The following is a 21936-nucleotide window of genomic DNA, read 5'->3' as shown; positions in this document are numbered from 1 at the left end:
CTATTGTCCAAATATCCACAAAGGCCATTTGCAAAGACAAAATTGATGTTAACATAATCAATATAAAGATTCAAGCAAAGCACGGTAATATAACTCTTTAAAAAATGATCTTACTTAAAATGTATATTCTAGAGTACCTTTATAAGCGATTGATGAACAAATTGAGTAGGTGGATACTCCAAGTATGAGATAGCCTATGGTCGCATGTCAATCTCCTGACACAACTCCACATACACTGGAAGGTCGATAGAAAGGTCACCACAAAAGGATGTGTCCACCTCGTTCTCAAAGAATTCTTGGCCTCCTGTCTTTCCATCATTGTTATCCGATTCTACCTCCTCTACATGCTCTAAGCTTTGGGCAGCATCCACCCCTTGCAATATCAACCCCTCTATCTGCATACTATCCTCATCTATGCTAGGAACATTGCTTTCATAAAATACTCTCGCACTTCGGGGAATTGAAGGTATAACATACCACCATCGAGGTTGTCGGGGATTTGGATAGAAAATTACATGTTCAAAATTCCATACAAGAGATATTTAACATTTGCGACATATACCATGTTGTAATAAAATTTTAAAAAACATGAGTTCATGCACCTGTTCACAATGGGCCGACAAGACAAACGTATCATGCAAATCCATCCATCTTTTTTCCGAATCTATTTCGAGAAATCCAGACAGACCTCCTCGATTGGCTCCTTCCAGTACCACTTTAAACCACTGCACATCGAATAGGATTATGGAGAACCTACGGTAATCCACTGCGATAATACTTTGCAAGTTTCCAAAATACTCAATCTCATCTATTACAGTGTTTGGATATGTGGCTCATCGTCGGCTCTCTTGCTCGAACTTTGCCATGATACCATAATATATTGTGGAGCGCATTTTATCAATACGCTCCACGCGAAAATGTCATCTGCGCTACCACACCGCTGTCGAAGGGTTTCGAAAACAATGTCGCAACTACAGAAGTTCTTGAGAAATTCCAAGACGGAAGATTAAGCGAAGCAAATAATCAAGACAAATATGATGACAAATAACGATTGTATTACTGCCAACTTTTCACTGTGAGCATAGAGTGATATCATAATAAATCCACATATGATCCATACAATTGACCTATGCCATGTATACAAGCTCTTTTTAGAGTCCAAGCTTATGAGAAGCAAGATTTCAAATGCTCACAATTGACAACAGTTTCAGCCTGTTTCACTCTGAGTTGCATCCATGCTGCCTACACACATTTCTATTGGGTCTTAATGAATTCTTCTACACCTCTTGGAAGTCTCTTTATAAAGAGGTCTTTAGGGAAGACTTCACTGACCTTCTTCAGACCTTTTTAGCCAATCTGAAAGAGAGAGAGAGAGAGAGAGAGAGAGAGAGAGAGAGAGAGAGAGAACCTCCAGTTTATTACTTTTATGAGCTTTACTTACAGCCACAGGGAACCTTCTGTGGGTTTCTACCCTTACTGTGTGCTTCTGAGAACATCAGCTCATGAGTCATATCATATCACACTTAGCTAGCCTTTTCTGATCAAGAGAAACACATTATGTACACAGGAATTTTGCCAAGATAAGCCATCCTCAGGTAACTTGAATCAGTTTATGGAGCATACTCACATGGGGCAACACGATGTGAAGTCGGTAAGCTCATCAATGGAAGAACTCACTCCCCTCTTTCCTCATCCAAAAGTCGAAGAACAGGCAAAATCCCCCATCGGTTTTTCTTCTCTCTTCCATCAGGATTACCTTCCCACAATATGCTCTTCCTGTCCTGAACTTCACCTCTTTCAAGTTGCAGAGATTCCCCTTGTTGTCTCCCACAAAAAGCATGGGATTGCAATCATAGCCTCCAACTACAAGCTTGGTCTCTGATAGAAATAACACATCTCTCAAAGGAAGCCCATTCAGACTTAGAAGTTGCGGAGAAGCTGTTCACCCAGAGATTTTGACAAAACAAATGATAGAATCATGACCTGTCTACATATGCAAGGGAATTCCCACTTGGATTTCCCATCCAAACCTGAAGTACTGAAAGAATGCGAAACACTTGCATTGGCAGGTATCTGGGCAATTGTCATTATGCAATTTTCATGAGAATCTCCATAGGCGTTTGTTCCCTCTGCAGCATCCTTACCTTCTTGAGAATTCTAGGCTGGCAACTGGACCTTGACGCAGTGAATCATGACAACGCGTCTCAAGATGGACAGGTTGATGATGTCGCAGCAGTGCCGGAAGAGGTGTTGTAATACGGCTCCCACAATTGGTGGTACGACATCAAAGTTGCATTATGAGGTTGACTGCACAGGCAGAAAACCTCACATGCGGCATGTGGCTGGTAGATGGCGTGTGATGCTATAGTGTGGCACATAGTAGTGTTATTAGTGATAGCCTGGAGGCATTGTCCGAGGCGTCGATGCTAGTATAGGTCTCCTTGTAGGTGGTGGTCCTCTCTACAAGGCCAAGAGAGTAGCGATGGTGGTGATGGGTGGCGATATTTGTCTGCCTGCGGATTCTATTATGTTGGCTTATGTATCCCCAGGATTCGAGCTCTCGACATGATGACTGCCTCCTTCCCCCAAGCTTCCCCAAGAACACTGTACTGATCTTGCTCTTGAAGCCACGCAACGCTTGCTTTTTTCTCTCTAATTAGCTTTTGAATCCGCTAATTAGCCTCATCCTTCCGTGCTTTTTTTTCTTTCGTTCCTCCCCAAATTGGCTTCCCTCCCAGAACCAGAAAAGCACCCCTCCGAGGAAAAGTAGCCCCAAAAGTAGCCACGTGCTGTAATGCCAAAGAACTTTTCTGATCTGTAAAGTCCGCTCAGCTGAGTCCACGAGCAATAGTGCTGATGGATTTTGGCAAGCAGTGGTTCCAGACCTTTTTGCAGCAACATGTACAGCAACTGCCAATGCATACACTGCTTCATAAGGCATTCCAGTCACTATCCCAGTAGCCAATACATCTAATCCAATACCGCAGGCTTCCCAGAATTGCCAGTCACATTTACTGGCTATTGTATTCTTCCTTTTCTCGGTATTACATTTTAAATCTCCTAAACAAGCCAGATGACCGGCATTGGTAAAAGCACACAAATATGCTTCAAAATCAGTGCTTCCAGTTGTGCTCCATGCCCCATGCTTCTCATAGTACGTTTCAATGCTTGGCCTCCTTCTTTCCAACTCCTGGATGTGGAGGCTTGGTATCATTAGGTATTTTTGATGTAGCTGGAGAAGGAGAAGGCAAAGGTCCTGAACGAATACGTGTAACACGTTCACCAGCATCAGTTGTGCTTTCCACTTGACATTGCTCAACTTAGGCTGAAAGCATCTCATCATGCTCACCACTATGCCTCCAACTCCTTCCCACTATACTCATATGCAGAGAATAAATGTAAAGACAACAACTAAGTATGTACAAAGTATCAAATCACACACAAATTTTGGGTGATTTTCACACCTCGAATGCGTAGCAATACGACATCCACCCCCTCTAATCCTACGCATCCTCCGGATGGGCCAACTACCCATGATCATTATCATCGAGATCCACAAACAGATCAATCTCTTCATTATGCATTTCCGGTATATCAACAAGATTATCTGTCATATTATCTGTCTCTTCCATTGGAGTTTCTTCTCGTTGCTCTTCTCTTGAAAATTCTTCCAATGCATAATCTTCATCATCTCTTTTCTTGAAAATCTTGATTCTTTTTCCAGTAATAGGCACTCTAAGCACTGTCCCATCCAATTCTGTCAGCTCATATGTTGCATTATCAAAGACATGTCTGACTATGTACGGCCCAAACCATCTTTTCACCATCTTCCGAAGTGCAGTATGCTGATTTTCAAGGCTGCTATCAAAGACCAATACCCAATCTCCCTTTTCTATTGCTCTAGGCTGCAAGCGATGCCTGCTGTCAAACCTGTCCTTATTTCTTAGTCTAGCAACCTTCAACCTGTCAATAGCTAGCTGAATATCCTCAGGTCTCCTCTCCAACTGTCGAATCCGAAGAGCTAAGAACTCCTCTCTCGTCAAATCCTCCTGCCAAGGTAAAACTGACCAAGTCAAAGCACAAGTCTCAGTCGGCATAACAAGTTTCTGACCATACATAAACTCTGCAGGCATATATCCTGTGGTAACACTATGAGTCGTACGATCAGCCCACAAAGCAAATGGTAGAAGTCTCGGCCATTCTCCAATCTGTCCTCTACATGCTTTGGCTAATGCTTTCACTATCGGCGGATGCCCTCTTTCACTCTTCCCATTTCCCTCTGAATTATATGCTGTAGTTAGAGCCAACTTGATTCCTAGCTGAGAGAAAAACTCCCTAGCTTCATCTGCATCCAATTCACCACTATCCGCAGTGATCTTACCCACACAACCATACCTGCAGAAAATTTCCTCAAATAAGAACTTACACACTGCACTAGTGGTCTTCGTTCTCAAAGATCTGCCCTCAACATGATTGGTAAGATCCTCTTTAGCCAAAACGATGTATCTCATCTGCCATAGACCCATAGGCATGGTAACCAAATCAACTACCCACTTATAATGAATGCATAGCGGATAGGTCGGATGAAGCTCATCTCGATGACGCACTACCGAATACATCTGGCAGTCTCTGCAAGTCTCAACAAAGTGAGAAACATCTCTATACATGCCTTTCCACCAATATTTCTCCTTGATTTTCTCATAAGTAGCCCACACTCCTCTATGACCAGCCCAAGGACTCTCATGAAACTCCCTCATCACCTGTAACTGTGTCTCTCTATCGCAGACAACCCGCAAAGGTAATCCGCCTCTTTTCTTCGGATGCTTCCAAAGAAATCCGTCCTTGAGAAAATAACCATAGGCTTTCCTTCTGACCTTCTTGAACTCTTCATCTGTCCATTCATCTCTTTTGCTTAGTGTACTAAGGTACCTGCCAATCTGCAACCAATCTCCAATATAGAGTTCTTCTATGAAAGCCACAATATCATAAACATGACAAACATGATCAACCATAGTGGCTGAAATTTCTGCATCATCCTCTTCTGCAAGTAGAGTCTCCTCATCATCATATCTGGCTCTAGACAACATATCTGCCACTGGATTATCCTTCCCTGCTATGTGTTTAAATTCCAGATTTAATGACTTGATGTATGCAATCCATCTCAACATGGCTATATCCGAAGTAGAGCAACTCGTGATCATACCAATCAATGGCAAGCAATCTGTCTCTACCACAACTGAAGCTCCAATAAAGTACTCCTTGTCACATTTAAGAGCCGTGACAATCCCCAGTAGCTCCCTTTTGATTTGCGAATATCTCCTCTGTCTCTCGTTTAGGACTTTCGTCCCAAACCGAATAGCATACCTATTTCCATCTGCATCATCTTGACCCACAGCCCAACCTATGCCAATTAGACTAGTGTCAACTGTCAATACAATAGGCATTCCACAATTATAATCAGCTTTCCTGAGAGTAGGAGCATTCTGCAATAACTTCTTCAATTTCCGCATAGCTCTAGTGTGGCTCTCATCCCAATAGAATTTCTGCCCCTTTCGAAGCAGCTGATATAAACAATCTGCTATGTGTGCAAAATGAGGTATCCAAATCATATAAAACACACAAGCTCCAATGAATCTCCGTACCTCTGAAGTGGTAGAACAATACTCCGCAATCTTGCCTATAGCATTCACCTTATCAGGTGAGGGTTTCTTGCCATAATATCCACACATATGTCCAACAATGACAACCTCATTCACTCCAAAAACAGATTTTTACCTTGAAAGTGTCAAGTTCACTTCTTCTAACCTGGCCAAAATCTTCTCACATGCTGAAATATGATCAGCCACAAAGGATCTGCATCCCTGCTCATTTAGACTCTCATTCTTCTCTTCTTCTGCACACCCCTTAATGGGCACATCATCCAAGAAAGGCATAGTAAGCTGAGGTATGTAATCACGAAGGACCTTATGCATGGCATTCATCATATGCGCAACAGAATTAGTGGCACCTTGAGGCAAGGTACACATCCTGACAAGCCCAATAGGAGTTCTCATGGTGGTTATGTCCCTGCTTTCCAAAGCCAGCTGAAACTGATCATATCCTGAATACAAATCACCTAAAGAATAGATGGCACATCCAGCAAATGCCTCTGCAAACTCATCCACAACTGGACCTATACCAACATTCCTGATAGTAACTCTGTTCACTGGCTGCATGTCCTGAATAAATCGGAGAGTACCATTCTTCTTTGGAACTGTAAACCACTTGTTTGAGTATGGTGTAGATGAAGGCTCAAGAATTCCCATCCTGATTTTCTCATTCAATAAATCAATCAGCTTTGGCAAGTGTGCTTTAGGCACTGGAATAGGTCGGAGATTCCATGGAATATGAGGAATAGTAAAGATCACCATAGGAGCAACAATATCAGGATTCACACATCCAATCTCATGCGGGAAAAAAGCAAATCCTCTTCCATGTCGCTCAAGCATCTCCTGATAGCATTGCTTCTCTATGGGTAGTAAGAAATCACCATTTCCAATTTTCAATTCAACAAGAGTCTCTGCTGAAAATTTATGACCAATATGCTCCGGATTCCTCAAAATTTGATGTTTAGCAGCCCTCTCTATTTGCTGATCACTGTCAGGTGGAAGCGGTACAGCTATCGGCTTCACCTTCTTATCCATAGTTTTGTATTTCGTGTCAACCTTGGCTTCATTATGCTCTTTTGCATTACTCAAATCTTGCTATAAATCAGCAAATCTGCACTCCAATGGCTGAATATCCTCAGCCCTCTGCTCTATGGACTGCATAGAAACAGTCCTAAACTCTGGATGCTGAAATATTTCAGCAGTAAACTCTGTTGGCTGAAAGTTTTCAGCCCTCTGTGTCTCTGAAAGCTGATCATAACCAGCTGGAAACTCTGTTTGCTGAATTTCTTCAGCACTCAACACTCTTTGCTGAGTTACCTCATCCTTTGACTCAATCTGTGACACAAAATCTGCAATTTCATGAAACATGTCCAGGGACTGCACTAATACATTACTGTGACAATTCTGCATATCAGTTTTCAGCATATCTCCCATCTCTGTCATCGTATCTGCACAAATCATACTGTCATACATCCCATCTATGTGCTCATCATCCTCCAAAATTCCTGCATTTTTCAAATTTTTCTCCTTCCTGCATATATACTGCCTGGCAGCTCTAGGCAACCTAGAAGTCTTCTGATAGCTCATCGAACTGTTTGCTGAAATCCCAACAAAACCGGAGGAGAAAACACTGCTGCCAGGAGGCGAGAACTCCAATCTCCTCTGCTCTGTACCACCGTCGTCTCGCGAAACGGCGGTACCTAATGAAAACCCGAATCCCTCACAGTGGGCAAAGGTGCATCTCTGAGAGTATCCCTGTTTCTAATATGATTCACACACACAGTCATAAACTGAACTGCTCTCATGCCATCTTTACTACGAATCCGTGCATAAGCAGATCCATCATCCATGACCTTTGTTTCCATGCGCATCTCCGTGATGAATGGCTGTCCAAGAATTATACGATAAGAGCATGAATCCTGCACAAAGAAATGAAAATCCTCCTCTATATCACCAATAGAAACCCTGACACTAGGACAGGCAGCATACAAATCACCTGCAGTGTTATTGGCGGCTCTCATACGCCACCCATGCTCTACATCCATAGGCCATCTGTTACTCTCATAAACTCCATGAACTATGAGATTAATCTCTGAACCATGATCCACCAATGCAACATAAGGCACCTGTTTCTCTCCAATCTTTACCATCGTCTCTGTAGTTGCCCTAGCCCAATGGCTCCGCGAAAAGTGACTACGCGGTATCAAAACAGGCTCATCAATTTCAGCATAATGCATAGGCTGAACCCTCTTCTCTACCTGCGGAAAAACAGAAGCATTCTCAACCATAACCTCATCCTCATCCTCATTCAACTCCCCAATCAAAACTCCATGTGTATCAGTGGTAGACAATGCATGTCTTTTCCTCTTCAAAACCTCCTGAAACTGATCCTGAAACTCTCTTTTCGAGATGCCCAAAATCTCAGAGATAGTGAAAGTCACCTCACTACCAAGTATCTTGTCATTAAAGATTTTCTTCATGTCTGTAGATGTCTCAATATCGGACATCAATCTAAACCCTGGCTGCTTTCTCTCTCTAGGTTCTTGCCTCTTTTCTCTCTTTTGAGCATCTTCCATCTGTCGATCTGGCCCTGGTCTTGAAGACGGTCCTGTAGTAGGTGGAGTAACAAACTCACCCCCTCTAGTATTCTTAGCTGCACTTGGATTTTCTTCATCCCTCTTATGCTTCTCCTCAACAAGTGCATCTGCTCCCTGAGACTTAGCCAAATAAGCATAAATAGAGTACCTGTCAACAGGCGAGTCCCAACCTCTCTCTGATCTGATGCTAGAGCCTGCACTAGTCAAAATGGTTTGCTGAATTTTTCCATTGTTTGCAGTCTCCATAGCATAAGTCCATAGTGCTGACTGAGTCTCTGATCCCTTCTCAATCTGGACTCCATATGCAGAAGCATCACCTCTACCTGTCGCATAAGAAGTACGCGCAGCCATGTCATCCACTAACTTCTTCATTCCACCTTTACCAAAGTTGGTAGCAAGTGGAGCTCCTGTCTCAGTCAACCAAATCTTACCATCTTGCCCCCAATATACCAAATTCTTCCTCCTTGCATCTTGAAAAGATTCACAATCCCTGCAATGCTGATGATCCGTACTATCGCACCAAATACATCTCCGATCTCTCCTAGGTGCAGTAGGAGCACTCCTAGGTGCAGTAGGAGCACTAGAAGAAGTAGTAGGCGCAGTCGAAGCAAACTGCTCTTTCAATTTTCCCACCAACTCTGCTTTAACTGACTCCAATGTCAAATGTGTTATGCCTTTGATTATGTCATCAAGAGAGGTAGGCACCGATGGAGCGGATGGTTTTGGAGGAGAAGGTGTAGGCATCGGTCGTGGAACAGGAGGAATAGGTGGAGTGGAAACAGTAGGCACTGGCATAGGCCAAGAAACTGGCTGAGGAGGAGAAGAAATAACAGGGATAGAAGCAGGCATAGGAGCAGATGATGGTGTAGGTGTCATGGAACTATTCTGTAGGCGAGTCTTCCATATCCTCCTCTTGGTCAAAGTCGAGACTGCATCCTGAGCATCTTGCCAATCCGTTTTAAGACCCATAGGCTTCGTGCGATCCTCAAGAAGCTCACCCAACTCTTCCTGAAGAGCAGGATCTGCAGCTTGCAAGAAAAGCTCAACTTTTTCAACATCCAATGCTCTTTGTTCAATGGCATCAAGCTGACTATACCTCTCTTCAAATTCTCGAATCAACTCTGAAGCAGCTAGACCTTTGTTTGGCATGTAGACCCACTCTCGGAATGACCGCCGAGTAGCCATACCAAAGTCCTCAAGAAAATATTCTTCTTTCAGGGCCTTCTTAAAATCTTGCCAATGTGTATTTTGAATAAAAAGATCAGTCACTTTTGCCCTCAAAGCGGGTGTGACAAGACGAAGGAAGTACTTACTCATAAGTCCAGCTGGAACTCCGAAAAAACCCATCTTGATCTCATATGTCTTCAAATATGCTGAAACATTACGGCCATCAAATAGCTTCTTCTCATTCTCAACTGCTTCAATCGCTTTAGTCGCGCTGTTTGCATTCTCTTGCTCCGAATAGAGTTGCCTTTGGTGAGACAACTGCTGTTGATGCAATTGTTGTTGCTGCTGCATATACAATTGTGTTTGCTGATTTTGGAGCTGCATATACATGGACATATTCTGCAAAAACTGCTTTAGATCCTCTGTTGAAGTACTTGACGCAGCAATCATTGATGGAGCTGAAGTAGACGCAGCTGGAATTGTAGAAGAGGTTGAAATAGAGGCTGAAGTATCTCCCATCCTGAAATTTCTGCGACGCTTTCACGTCGGGTTCACCAAAGATGTCGAAGGGTTTCGAAAACAATGTCGCAACTACAGAAGTTCTTGAGAAATTCCAAGACGGAATATTAAGCGAAGCAAATAATCAAGACAAATATGATGGCAAATAACGATTGTATTACTGCCAAGTTTTCACTGTGAGCATAGAGTGATACCATAATAAATCCACATATGATCCATACAATTGACCTATGCCATGTATACAAGCTCTTTTTAGAGTCCAAGCTTATGAGAAGCAAGATTTCAAATGCTCACAATTGACAACAGTTTCAGCCTGTTTCACTCTGAGTTGCATCCATGCTGCCTACACACATTTCTATTGGGTCTTAATGAATTCTTCTACACCTCTTGGAAGTCTCTTTATAAAGAGGTCTTTAGGGAAGACTTCAGTGACCTTCTTCAGACCTTTTTAGCCTTTCTGAAAGAGAGAGAGAGAGAGAGAGAGAGAGAGAGAGAGAGAGAGAGAGAGAGAGAGAGAGAGAGAACCTCCAATTTATTACTTTTATGAGCTTTACTTACAGCCGCAGGGAACCTTCTGTGGGCTTCTACCCTTACTGTGTGCTTCTGAGAACATCAGCTCATGAGTCATATCATATCACACTTAGCTGGCCTTTTCTGATCCCAAAACTCAAGAGAAACACATTATGTACACAGGAATTTTGCCAAGATAAGCCATCCTAAGGTAACTTGAATCAGTTTATGGAGCATACTCACATGGGGCAACACGATGTGAAGTCGGTAAGCTCATCAATGGAAGAACTCACTCCCCTCTTTCCTCATCCAAAAGTCGAAGAACAGGCAAAATCCCCCATCGGTTTTTCTTCTCTCTTCCATCAGGATTACCTTCCCACAATATGCTCTTCCTGTCCTGAACTTCACTTCTTTCAAGTTGCAGAGATTCCCCTTGTTGTCTCCCACAAAAAGCATGGGATTGCAATCATAGCCTCTAGCTACAAGCTTGGTCTCTGATAGAAATAACACCTCTCTCAAAGGAAGCCCATTCAGACTTAGAAGTTGCGGAGAAGCTGTTCACCCAGAGATTTTGACAAAACAAATGATAGAATCATGACCTGTCTACATATGCAAGGGAATTCCCACTTGGATTTCCCATCCAAACCTGAAGTACTGAAAGAATGCGAAACACTTGCATTGGCAGGTATCTGGGCAATTGTCATTATGCAATTTTCATGAGAAGCTCCATAGGCGTTTGTTCCCTCTGCAGCATCCTTACCTTCTTGAGAATTCTAGGCTGGCAACTGGACCTTGACGCAGTGAAGCATGACAACGCATCTCAAGATGGACAGGTTGATGATGTCGCAGCAGTGCCGGAAGAGGTGTTGTAATACGGCTCCCACAACTGGTGGTACGACATCAAAAAGGGGGAAGTGCTGCTGCATTATGAGGTTGACTGCACAGGCAGAAAACCTCACATGCGGCATGTGGCTGGTAGATGGCGTGTGATGCTACAGTGTGGCACATAGTAGTGTTATTAGTGATAGCCTGGAGGCATTGTCCGAGGCGTCGATGCTAGTATAGGTCTCCTTGTAGGTGGTGGTCCTCTCTACAAGGCCAAGAGAGTAGCGATGGTGGTGATGGGTGGCGATATTTGTCTGCCTGGGGATTCTATTATGTTGGCTCATGTATCCCCAGGATTCGAGCTCTCGACATGATGGCTGCCTCCTTCCCCCAAGCTTCCCCAAGAACACTGTACTGATCTTGCTCTTGAAGCCACGCAACGCCTACTTTTTTCTCTCTAATTAGCTTTTGAATCCGCTAATTAGCCTCCTCCTTCCGTGCTTTTTTTTCTTCCGTTCCTCCCCAAATTGGCTTCCCTCCCAGAACCAGAAAAGCACCCCTCCGAGGAAAAGTAGCCCCAAAAGTAGCCACGTGATGTAATGCCAAAGAACTTTTCTAATCTATAAAGTCCGCTCAGCTGAGTCCACGAGCAATAGTGCTGATGGATTTTGGCAAGCAGTGGTTCCAGACCTTTTTGCAGCAACATGTACAGCAACTGCCAATGCATACACTGCTTCATAAGGCATTCCAGTCACTATCCCAGTAGCCAATACATCTAATCCAATACCGCAGGCTTCCCAGAATTGCCAGTCGCATTTACTGGCTATTGTATTCTTCCTTTTCTCAGTATTACATTTTAAATCTCCTAAACAAGCCAGATGACCAGCATTGGTAAAAGCACACAAATATGCTTCAAATTTAGTGCTTCCAGCTGTGCTCCATGCCCCATGCTTCTCATAGCACGTTTCAATGCTTGGCCTCCTTCTTTCCAACTCCTGGATGTGGAGGCTTGGTATCATTAGGTATTTTTTATGTAGCTGGAGAAGGAGAAGGCAAAGGTCCTGAATGAATACGTGTAACACGTTCACCAGCATCAGTTGTGCCTTTCCTCAACTTAGGCTGAAAGCATCTCATCATGCTCACCACTATGCCTCCAACTCCTCCCCACTATACTCATACGCAGAGAATAAATGTAAACACAACAACTAAGTATGTACAAAGTATCAAATCACACATAACTTTTGGGTGGTTTTCACACCTCGAATACGCAGCAATATGACACCGCACTATATATTTTGTACTGTACATTGAAATGATTAATTAGGTGTCACATATAAAATCTAGATATGACAGCTTATAAAACATGTGGTCACCTTTGGACTACATCCCCTCGAGAATTCCCACTCATTAGTTAAGACCTCCACTCCTTCATGAGAGGATGCGATAAAAGATCCATGTAACCATCGCATTCACATAAACTGCGGCATCTCCTCCATGCCCTTGGGATATCGAATCGATTGATGGCATGCACTATGTTAAAAATCGAATCATGCTTCTTCTCGATCTTTACTGGCTTGCTCGTACCTAGCGAGTCACGTCTCCATGGAGACATGGTGCAACATACAAAAACCATTCATTTTCTCCTCCATTGTAGCATCCATCCCTTTTTCTACCCCATTTCTAACTACCACATCTCCGGTCAACTTATCATCATCCTTCAACGACCATGGCATACTCCCCAGGGTTCCACTAGAGTTTACCATATGGTACCACATGAGTGTGAGGGAGGGGGTTATTTAAGGGAAGGAAGGTACATTTTATAAGATAAAGTCCCATAAATAGGGGGTAGATAAGGGGTATTTTCATATATTTCTTGCATGCAGGTGGTGTCTCCTTATTATTACTAGTGAATCCCTTGTGGGCATACTGTTGTTTAAATCCACTATTGGTAGCCACTTTGAAATATGCACTAATGCCTCAGACACCAACCAACCTTCAGTCATGCTACCTTCTTGTCGAGAGCTCATTGTCGCACAAAGCCTTTTAGGATTTTCATGAAGTGCTCCAAGAAGAACATCCATCACGTATAGACAAGTCCTGCAATCTCCACTTCATCTACAAGATGCACCAGGAGGTGGGTTTGTATTGTGAGCATGTTGGTAGGCAGATACTTCTCAAAGAGACAAACCATCTCCACTGCTCCCCACCTTGCGGATTCAATAGAGGATGTCTTGATCTCCTTCTTTGAGATCCATTGCACTAAATTTGATAACTTGTAAATCGCCCCGTGTATTTTTGGAGTGAGACATCCTGCGATCGTGATCGATAGTATAAACTACCACAAATGAAGAAGCATTATGAACACCAACTAGACTCCAAATAGCAAAATATGCACGCTACTTACAATCCATTCGTAGTACAAACCTGACAACATCTTGTGTGTTGAAAACCATTTTATATTGCCTTAAGGGGCTTACCTGCGAAAAATACAAGGAAGCTCTAGAATTGAAAGGCAGTACATTGTTAGATACTTTCTTGGCATCTAGAACCACTCATCTTACTGTGCCTTCCTTCCTCTCTTCCATATTTCTTCTAAGATTAGGCAACAAGATATTAGAAATGATGTGTGGGTTGGCTTCCAACATGAGTTGATAGTCTTGATGAGAACTCTCTAAGAACATCTTCAAAAAGAGTCACTTCCATATTCCTTCTTCACTTTCTATGTGGCTTGCTCCTCGCTTTCACTCTTCATTTTGTGACATGATGAACTCGCATTGCAATTCAACGTGCTTCCATTGCTACCGATTGACTCTCCATCCTCCATCTCTACACCACGCTTGATTGGCTTGCTAAAAAACGATTGACAAGCTTCCATGCATTCATGAGCATGTAAGGATGCCAATCATGAGATTTTAGCCTTGATAGTTGGTCAACTTTAGAAAAAGTGAATGTGAGAGAATGCATCATACCCATCGGACGGATAGACCTGATAATTCGCTTCACAATGCACTCTTCTTTAGTGGACAAAACCCAAGGAGCATGAGGTAGTTACAAGCAACCATCAGCACTTGATTGTGGCTAAAGCGCATCCATCTTGCCTACCTCCTTAAAATCCATTCGTTCCCCTGAAGTGTCTCTCGTTCCTGTGTTGTGGTCCCATAGTAACCTACCCGCATTCTTGAAAATATACATGGTATCCAACAAGTGGTTGATCTGTAAGTGGGTCCAATAAGACAACTCATAGAAAACTTAAAACTGTCGCATTCCATTTAGATGTGACTCCATATAGACTATTTTCAACTCGTTGGTAGCTTTGGGTGTTCATTCATGCTGGAGGTCGTCCAAGAAAACCTTTCTTCAGTTCATCACCCTCTGGCAAGAAAGCGGCGTGTCCTTGATATACCATCTTCTTCATGGTTCGTGACCTTCGGGAGTCTAACTGTGGCCCACACAATGGGCATTCATGATAAACTGAGATAACCAGACCGGTCCCAACACCTCTATCCTTTGAATACAAGCTTGAACGAGCTATGATAGATATGACCAACCAGATTAAAAGCCCACTTACCTGAGCACTCTCCGAATCCCGAAAAGTCATACATGGTCCACATGAGAATGGCCTGTATATCGGCAGACCATCAACCATCATGCTTTCTCATATCTTCAACGATGACTCCCTCCTCCCACAAAATCTTAAGCTCATCAACTAATGGACAGAGATAGACATCCATATTCTTGACTTTGTAGTGGCCAAGAACAAGTAAGCTAAGGATCAGGTGTCCTTTCTTCGTAGAAAGCCATGCTGGGATGTTGTAGTTAACAAGGACTATAAGTTACACACTATAAGAAGTTGAGCAAAGACTAAATGGGTTCACACAATCCATAGTAAGACTGAGCTGAAGATTCATTTGCTCTTGTGCAAAGCCTGGAAAGGTAGAGTCAATGTGGCTCCATGTGCGTGAATCCGTTGATATTTGTTGGACTCCATCTGTGGATCTATTTTGCGCATGCCAGCTCACCAAGATCAACGTATGAAACATGTGATATATACGGGTGATAAGTGGAAAGTGTCTAAGAACTTTCTGAGGGATGGTTTTCCCTTGCAAGTCCTGTCGATACCTATGAGCACCACACTTTGGACATGTCTCCATAGTCTCATCTTCTCCTCGAAACAGCATGCAATCATTGATACATGCATGGATGTTGTTGTAGTCCATGCCAAGCTTTCATAAAACATGTCGTGCATCATCACAAGACTCATGCATGGTATTTGTAAGTGGTAATATATGATACTTTAGCAACTTGAAAAGAAAACATAAACAGTTTGAAAAAGCACAATTTTTTTAAATAATGGTGCTGAAAAGAAATCAGCAAAGAGTACGTAGAAGGTACCTGAACAACTCGGTCACACTCACATCATCGCTTCACCCGTACTTTGCTTGCACACTCACGAGTGCAAGCGGCCTTTTTAGGCGAGATACTCAGCACCCATCATATAATGGTATGGATGCTTCCTTCGATCAGATGTCTTGGCATCCATGGGCATCAATGATCGATCATTGCCTCCATCTCAAACTCCAAGATTGTAGGAAAGTCTGAAAGCCTGCCTGTCTCCTCTGGTATTGATGGTATAGACTGGGTAATACCTTCCAAGTGGTGGATTATCTTAGGCACTCCATCCATCGGACGCCCACGAGCTCTTTTAATTGAGTGATGAGATGTCACCTCCCTGTGGTAAATTTTACGGCCACATCCAATGTTTTTGTATACGATATTCAATTAGTTTGTGAATTCAATGCATGATTAATATACAGTTATCTTACTGTTTGCTCAAAGTCTGAGATCGCCTAATCAATGATCTCTGATTGAAACTGTCCAAAGCATCGTACGTGTTTTATAGATAATCGATGTTTTTAGCTAATTTCCAGCTTGTATTGAGAGCAAGGACACGGGACACATTGATTAAGATACACCTCACGATCTTGAACATCACGACCTTTATCGTTTTCCATTTGGTCTACGTTACGATAAACAAATTGTTTTTGTTCTCATTCTCTTTTTCTTTCTTAAATTGTTTGAGAAAGGATTTCTTCTCTTGTAACTCAACAAAATTAACGTCAACTAAAGTCTTGGTTTCTTCCCCTTTCTTTGAAAATTTCTTTGCGCTCTTCGTTTTATGTTCTTTTCCCTTTCTCCTTCATGTTTTCTTTGTTTTTCATGTTTATTCTTTCTTTCTCATTCTCTCTTCCTCTTCCTTTCTTCTTCTCCCTCTCTTATTTTCTATCTTTCTTTCTTTCTCTCTCTTTCTTTGTTGCCTCTCTCTTTGTTTCTCTCCACCCCCTTACGGGCGAGCCTATAGTATGTAAAGTCTAATATGCTATGCATGGGGACGAGGGACTAGCTACCCTATGTTGGAGTGTTCCCTGTGCACCGAACCTCGCCACATTTTTTCCTTTGTGCGTGACTCGATATGCAGAGCGTAGGAGGAGGTAGCACAAAGCATGTCAAGAAAACCATCCATTCACCTCCAAGTCTAATCTCTCTTTCGCTTTATCGGGCTTGGAGACATAGGCCTTCCACACCTTCCCAAAGCGACGAACACACCAAATGTGCACCTTTAACAAAACCTCTCTCTCTCTCTCTCTCTCTCTCTCTCTCTCTCTCTCTCTCTCTCTCTCTCTCTCTCTCTCTCTCTCTCTCTCTCTCTCTCTCTCTCTCTCTCTCTCTCTTCTACTACTACTTCTGCTGCTATTGCTGCTACTACTACTATTACTGTCACCATCCCATCTTTCATATATTGCTCAACAATTTCAAAACATGAGAGTACAACAAACGTGACGACCATTTCTCTCTTCTCTTCCTTTTTTTTTCTCCCTCTCTTATTTCCTATCTTTCTTTCTCTCTTTCTCTCTCTCTTTCTTTGTTGCCCCTCTCTTTGTTTCTCTCCACCCCTTTATGTTTTCTCGCTCATTCTCCTCTCTCTCTCTCTCATTCTCTCTCTCTTTCCCCATTTCTTTGTTATCTTTCATGTTTATTCTCTCTCTCTCTCTCTCTCTTTTTCTCTATTCCTTTTCCTTTCTTCTTCCTCCTTTCTCATTTCCTATCGTTCTCCCTCAATGCACCACATTCTCCGCCCTTTCTTATTTCATATCTCATTTCCTCTCTTTCTCCTTCAATGCACATCATTGTAAAAACAAACAAACAAGAAAAGAAGAAATTAAAAAACAAGAACAAACCCTCTCTTTATTTTTCTCTACCCCCTCATGTTTTCTCATTCATTCTCCTCTCTCCCTCCCTCTCTCTCTCTCTCTCTTTCTATTTCTCTCTTTTTTTATTACGTTTCATGTTTATTCTCTCTCTCTCTCTCTCTCTCTCTCTCTCTCTCTCTCTCTCTCTCTCTCTCTCTCTCTCTCTCTCTCTTTCTCTCTCTTCCTTTTTCTTTCTTCTTCTCCCTCTCTCATTTCCTCTCTTTCTCCCTCAATGCACATCATTGTACAAAAAAACAAACAAAAAAAGAAGAAATTAAAGAACAAGAACAAACCCTCTCTTTGTTTTTCTCTACCCTCTCATGTTTTCTCATTCATTCTCCTCTCTCCCTCCCTCTCTCTCTATTTATCTTTTTCTTTATTATGTTTCATGTTTATTCCCTCTCTCTCTCGTTCTTTCTTCCTTTTTCTTTCTTCTTCTCCCTTTCTCATTTTCTCTCTTTCTCCCTCAGTGCACCTCATTCTCAACAAAAACAAACAAAAGAAAAGGAGAAAGAACAAGAACAAACCAAGAGGGAGCAATGCAGTCATTGCAAAGGCCCGAGGATGGATTCTTTGTCTCCTCTTCCTGACGGCGGCTCCTCTTCGCCCTTCCTACAAGTCCTCATTTTCGCAACAGCGGCAATGGTGAGAAGCTCTTCTTCTCTCTCTTTCTCTCCCTGTCCCTCCCAAACACACAATCTATTTCACTCTCTCTATTGCTCTTTGTGGCAAAATGCCACACTTCGATTTCGGCCCGTTTTTTTTTGTGGGTATCATCGCTATTTGCATCTCATAGCAACACCGCTAATATGTGTCAAAACTGCCTGTCATTATTCCCCTATATCCTTGTAGTGTCAACCAACAAGAACTCCAACAAGCAACGCACATCCCTCCAAGAGAAGACTGCTTCCCAGTGGATTGGAATGCAGAACTTATAGTATGGGAGCAAAAAGAGACAGGCTGTGCGCCCTTCAACTTTAATTTCCAATTACCCGCCACATTGAGCAGAGTCCTATCAACAAGGGTGGTGGAAGAGGTGATTAATATAGGAAGAAGGCTAGGGGACAAGTGGGCTACCGAAAGAGAGAAAAACCCTAGTCTATGGGGAATGGAGGCTCCTAACTACTGGGATAATAAGGTCATAGAAGTGCCCAAAATGGTGAAGGGCTACAAGTGCCAGCCAAGATGGAGAAGGCACATCTCGAATGGCAATATGAATGCATGGATGTCATTCTGCAATACCCTACCCTTTGAGCGAAATAACCCCACCTACATGCCATATCCTAGAAGGGTAGGGATGGACTTTAGTCCAAACATCCATGGCCGATATGACTTCCCAAATATTTACAATGTCAATGCCACCAAGCCCAAGGAAGCGCTCACCCCTAGGGAGTCCACCGTATAGAATATGTAAGATACCACATGAGTTCAAAAGAAAGGGTATTATATTCAGTAAAACTTATAGGATTCTATTTACAAAAGGGGTTTTTAAATTATAATTTGAAAAAAAATCGTAAGTTTAGTAAAGTAAAAGGGATCATTTTAAAGCATTATAGCATGTAAAGAAAGGGTATTTCTTAATATCCTTTGAATGCGTGTTATATAGATGATTTATTATAGGTGAACTCCCCATGCGCTCACCTTCTCTGAGAAAGACTTGTATGCCTTCATTGATCACTTCCTCACACTGAGTTTAGTTCTTGCTTGAACCCCATCTTCCTAACAACTTGTTATTACCTTATGCTCCTTAGAATATTATTAAGGCAAGACCCTACTCCGCAAGAATACCACCTCCTACCACTCTTTTTTGATCTCAATGCCAGCATAGATAGTTGTGCAATGGCTAGGCTAATGATGCGCACTACCCTGCTGCCATCTTTTTGCATAGCCCTCTTAGAGGATATAAGCGATAGTTGCTTCACTCAATGTAACCACCCCTTCCTATCCACCACTCCTCTTAACGCTCGGCTAGGCCTAAAAGGATACATCCAAAGTAGAAAATTTCTTAGCAAATCCATTAAGGCTCTAATTTCTCCCTCGTGTGACCATGACGAGGAAGATTAGTTCCTTGTTATAATCCAAAAAAAGGGGGAGAAACAAAAAGAAAAGAAAAGGCAAAGGAAAAAAGAAAAGAGAACAAGAGAAGAAAATAATAAGAGAGAATACATGACTCACCTCACTACATGAGAATTCAAAAATATGGAATAATATGAAAAAAGGCAGCTAGAAAAATGAATAAAAGAGGAAATGCCAAAAGCACAAGGGCAACCGCAAAGGTCAAGCTGAAGGCAAAGATGCATTTTATAATGCAAAGGCGCCACTAAAATTTTGTAAAAGAGCGCTAGGCTCCCTCCTGTGCGAATTGTAAAACATAAATGGGCATAGGTGAAGGGATAAGGTAACTAAAAGGGAATAGGGAAAGAGGACATTGGCAAGATGTCCGGTCATGTAAAAAAGGAGATGGGTGCCCAAGGGATTTAGGGCTTGTATATAAACTCAAAAAGTGAATGAAAAGCTCGTTCTTTGGTGTGTGGCTAAAGTGGTCTCTTCTTCTCTCCTTCTTGGTTACTTGTGTGTGCTTGAGAGAGGGAGTGTGAGAGTGTGAGGGAATAAGTGTGTAAGGGTGAGAGATTGCGGTGAAGAAGCTCTCCATCATCTCCTCTCTTCCTCTTCTCTTCTCTTGTCTCGCGCACGACTATGGAGGATGGAGCTCAAAGGAGGAGACTTGAGGTTGCTTGAGCTCACATCTTGAATCGTGGGGCTACTGGCTAGCTTGAGGGAGGAAGCTACTCATGTGGGAATCAAGGTAAGCTCACTACACCCCCATAGGATCGAAGGCGTATCTGCTAGGTGAGAGATAGCCATTTGTGCTCGCTTAGAACTCCTGAACCAATAAGCTGTCCATGGGTCTTGGCGGTTAAGCGTGGGCTCCCACTTCACCAATTGTTAAGTGGTGCAAAGTATTTCATTACCTTCATTAATGACTATATGCATAAGGTTTGGGCATATCCTATTAATCAAAAATCTGATGTCTTGACTACATTTCAACATTGACTTGCCTTGGTTGCTGGGTATCAGTTGAAATGCCTAAGGTCAAATAATGGGGGTGAATGCATGAATGTGATGATTCAAGAGTGAATCCACAATATGCTTAGCTAGACGCTTAGCCAAGCAAGCTCCCTATAATATTTTTGGGTTGAGGTAGCTGCTACTGCCGTGCACTTGATTAATCGGTCCCCATGCATTGCTCTTGACTATCAGGTGCAGAGGAGGTATGGTCTGGAAAACCCCCCTCATATACTCATCTGTGCATCTTTGGTTGTGAGGCTTGCTACCATGTACCCAAGGACAAGTGCAATAAGTTGGATCCTAGGTTTAGGAAATGTATCTTTCCTTGTGATAGGGATGTAGGTGAGATGGGCTATCACCTACTAGATTTGCATGCTCAAAAGGTTATCCAAAACTATGATGTTGTTTTCAATGAGGAGAAAATGGATAAGCCTCTTGAGCATGTCATTGAGGTATGCAGGGTGACATTTCAGGAGGAGCCTCCTGCTACTATACAACCAACTACATAGCTTGTAGAGTAGAGTAGGCAACTGATGTCCTAGTGGTCCAAATCCTTGATGCTCCACAAGATGTATAGGCCCCATAGCCAACTTTGAGATAGTCTACTAGAGATAGATGACAACCTATACAATTTGAGCCCTCTATGGATTACGTTATGGTGATAGATGCTGGTGAGCCTCTTAGTTATTATGAGGCCATGTACATAGGTGATGGTTACTCTTGGGAGAGAGACGTGCAGTGAGTATGAGTCACCATAGAAAAATCATATGTGGGATTTGATTCCTTTGACTAGTGGTAATCATGCTTTGTCATGCAAATCGGTGTACAAGTTGAAAAGTACCCCTGGACACTCCAAGTCGGGATGCAAGACCAGATTGGTTGCTAAGGGCTTCAAGAAATAGGAATATGATGTGGACTTTGATGAAGTATTTTCTCCTATTATGAAGATGATTACTCTATGGTTAGCATTGGATTTGGTTGCCTATCTTAACTGGAATCTTTATCAGATGGATGCCAAGACAAATTTTCATCATAGGGACTTGCATGATGAGATTCACATGGAGCAGCCTAAGGGCTTTGCAAAACATGGCAGGGAATACCTAGTTTACAGATTGAGGAAGAGCCTTTATGGCCTTAAGCAAGTACCTAGAGAATGGTATCACAAGTTTGATGCTTGTATGCATTCATAAGGATATTTTCGTAGTGATATGGATCTATGCTTATACATGAAGAAGGATCGTGATGGTAGCCTTATGATTTTGATCCTCTACGTGGATGATATGTTGATTGCTAGAAGTGCTCATGATGAGCTAGATGCCTTGAAAGATCAACTCAAGATGAGCTTTGAGATTA

The sequence above is a fragment of the Lygodium microphyllum genome, chromosome 16, assembly GCF_053477565.2.
Source record: "Lygodium microphyllum isolate KBCC chromosome 16, Lygodium_microphyllum_v1.1.10, whole genome shotgun sequence".
NCBI lineage: Eukaryota > Viridiplantae > Streptophyta > Polypodiopsida > Schizaeales > Lygodiaceae > Lygodium > Lygodium microphyllum.
Note: the sequence above shows the minus strand (reverse complement) of the source record.